The sequence below is a fragment of the Heterocephalus glaber genome, unplaced genomic scaffold (assembly GCF_053883595.1).
Source record: "Heterocephalus glaber isolate CG9 unplaced genomic scaffold, H.glaber_assembly_v1.0 deba00001504, whole genome shotgun sequence".
NCBI lineage: Eukaryota > Metazoa > Chordata > Mammalia > Rodentia > Bathyergidae > Heterocephalus > Heterocephalus glaber.
This window is the reverse complement of record NW_028258324.1, coordinates 30303006-30306360: the sequence shown is the minus strand read 5'-3', so window position 1 is coordinate 30306360 and position 3355 is coordinate 30303006. Positions and strand designations below refer to the sequence as shown.

The following is a 3355-nucleotide window of genomic DNA, read 5'->3' as shown; positions in this document are numbered from 1 at the left end:
GTACCATGCTGTTTTTATCACAGTAGCTTTGTAGTACAGTTTCAAGTTGGGGATTGTGATACACTCTGCCAGGTCCCTGTTGCCTAGAATTGCTTTTGTTATTCTAGGTCTCTACTGATTCCAAATTAATTTTTGGATTGTTTTCTCAAGGTCTGTGAAGTATGCTGCTGGGATTTCAATTGGGATTGCAGTGAATCTGTATACCAGTTTTGGAAGTATGACCATTTTCACTATGTTGATCCTTCCCACCCAAGAGCAAGGGATTTCTTTCCATTTTCTCAAATCCTCTTCAATCTCTCTTTTCAGGGTGCTATAGTTTTCAGAGTAGAGATCTTTGATTTCTTTTCTTAGGTTGATTCCTAGATATTTCAGTTTTCTGGATGCTATTGTGAAAGGAATCCTTTGCCCTATTTGCCTCTCAGTGAGTCTGTTTTTCATTTGCGTAGAGGAAAGCTATTGATTTTTGTGTGTTGACCTTGTATCCAGCTACTTGACTGAATTTGGTTATTAAGTCTAGAAGACTTCTGCTGGAGTTCTTGGGGTCTTCTACTTCTAAAGTATCATGTCCTCAGAAAATAAGGACAATTTGACTTCTTCACTTCCTATTTTTATTCCTTTTATTTCTTTCACTTGTCTAATTGCTGCGGGTAATGTTTCTAAAACTATATTGAACAGGAGTGGTGATAGTGGACATTCCTTTTCTTGTTCCTGATTTTAGTGTGAAAGATTTCAGGATTTGACCATTTTATATGATACTGGCTGTTGATTTTTAATAGAATGCTTTTATCAGATTGAGGTAGAGACTGTCTGTTCCAATTTTTTGTATGGTTTTTATATAAATGCGTGTTGGATTTTGTCAAATGTTTTTCCTGCATCTATTGAGATGATCAGATGGTTTTTGTCCTTAGCTCTATTGATACAGTTTATTACATTTATTGATTTGCATATGTTGAACCATCCCTGAACCCCTGGGATGAATCCCACTTGATCAGGGTGTATGATCTTCTTGATGATCTTCTGCATTCTGTTTGCCAGTATCTTATTAAAAATTTTTGCATCTCTGTTCATTAGTGAGATTGGCCTATAGTTCTCTTTTTCAGTTGAGTCTTTCTCTGCTTTGGGGATCAAGGTGATAATTGCTTCCCTTTCAATTTCACTGAAGAGTTTAAACAGTAATGGCAGTAGTTCCTCTCTAAATGTCTTGTAGAATTCAGCAGTGAAGCCATCAGGACCCAGGCTTTTCTTAGTTGCTAAGTTTTTAATTATGTTTTCAATTTCATTGGTTGATATTGGGTTGTTTAGAATTTTTAGGTGTTCTTCGTTCAACTTTGTTAATTCCTACATATGTAGGAAACTGTCCATTTCTTCTGTGTTTTTCATCTTATTGGTGTATAGGTTCTGGAAGTAGGTATTGATGATCCTTTGGATTTCTGCTGAGTCTGTTGTAGTTTCACTTATTTCATTCCTAATTGCATGAATTTGGGCCTTTTCTTTCCTTTTTATTATAAGGTTGGCTAAGGGTTTGTCAATTTAGTTTATTCTTTTTTTTATGTGAAAGATGTTTACTGCACAATTTTTAATTAAATGCCTTAAACAACAAAACATACCACCCTAAACTGACAATTAACTGGTAGTATACAAATGCTTCAGGCTAGAGGTATGTTTGTTCTGGATGAATGAGTATATAATAAATACTCATGACATTTGATTCCAAAATGAATGCATGAATTGGATTGACATGATTAATAATTTAAAGCAAAATATAAACATTAAGGGTAAATGAAACACTGGCATTAATTTGTAGGAGTCAATTCGGTATCAGTGACTGGAGAACTATATATTTTTTTAAAATGTGAGGTCAAAAAATCTTTAGTAAGTAACCCTGTGCCTATGTACACCGAAAGGTCAAGGGCTGGAGTTATATTCCTGATGAATATCATTAGGAAAAGGATGTATAACATCTACCACACATCTGTTTCAAAAACAGCATGTTTCCAAAATTATACATTTCTTTACAAATGAACATTACATATTAGCAACTACAGAGACACCATCAGGATAAGATCCAAAATACGCTGCTTTCACAGGCATCCCTGAGCTGTATTTGACGGCATCCATTTTAATCTTGGGGCTTTAGGAACATCTTCTTTGTTTTAATTGGTTTTAAGTTTCCATTTTCATCTTCTTCATAATTGGCAGGTCTCTCTTCTTGGCAAACTTTTTTCCAATTGTCCCTACCAAAGTATCATATCTTTTAGCCATTTCTTCATCTGACACATCAAGCTCTACTGTTTCATCTTCCTCTTGCTCCTCTGCTTTGTTCTTAGCATTCATCTGAAGCATTAATATTTTTTCTCTTTAAGCTCTGGCAAATCCAAGTACTAGTGCTCTTCACTAATGTTCTTCTTTTCTTCCTCTTCTAGCTGTTTCTTGGTTTCTGAGTCCAGTCCTCTTCGCATGAACTTCGTGCATAGCAAGTTCTTGGACAACTTGGTCTTGTGCTCCGCCGCCATGCTGGCTCCAGCCTGGGGCAGCGTTCTGGCCCCCTTGTCTATTCTTTTGAAGAACCTACTCTTGGCTTCATTGATTTTTTGTATTTTCTCTTAGTCTCCATTGCATTGATTTCTGCTCTGATCTTTATAATTTCCTCCTTTGTATGAGCTTTAGGTTTGTCCTGCTCTTCTTTTTCTAGAAGTTTGAGGTTCAGCATCAGATTGTTTAATTGGGCTCACTCTGTTTTCTTAATATGAGTCTTCACTGCTGTGAATTTCCCTCATAATACTGCTTTCATTGTGTCCCATAGATTCCGATATGTTATATTGCCATTGTCATTTAATTGTAGGAATTGTCTGATTTCTTCTTTAATTTCCTCTGTGACCCATTGGTTATTCAGAAGTGTGTTGTTCAATTTCCATGTGTTTATGAAATTCTTGTGGTTTCTTTTGCTATTGATCTCCAATTTCATTATGCTATTGTCTGATAATATACAGGGGATAACGTCAATTCCTTTGCACTTACTTGAACATTTTCTATGAGTGAGTATGTGGTTTATTTTGGAGAACAACCCATGTGCAGCTGAAAAGAATGTATTTTCTAATTTTGTGGGCTGGAACACTCTGTAAACATCTGTTAAGTTCATTTGTTCAAGAGTTTGATTAAGTTCTAGTATTTCACTGCTTGTTTTTTGTTTGGGTCATATATCTATTTGTGACAATGGGGTATTGAGGTCTCCCACTACTATTGTACTAGTGCTTATTTGATTTTTCATGCCCATTAGTATTTGTTTTATATAGTTGGGAACACTAGTGTTTGGTGCATATATATTTATGATTGTCATCTCTTCCTCTTGGATTGT

The 3355-nt window shown here is 35.5% G+C and overlaps 1 pseudogene; it reads right to left on the bottom strand.

Moving 5' to 3' along the window:
* Positions 1-2119: 2119 nt before the first annotated feature.
* Positions 2120-2533, bottom strand: LOC110349289 (M-phase phosphoprotein 6 pseudogene; annotated as a pseudogene).
* Between the last annotated feature and the right edge of the window lie 822 nt (positions 2534-3355).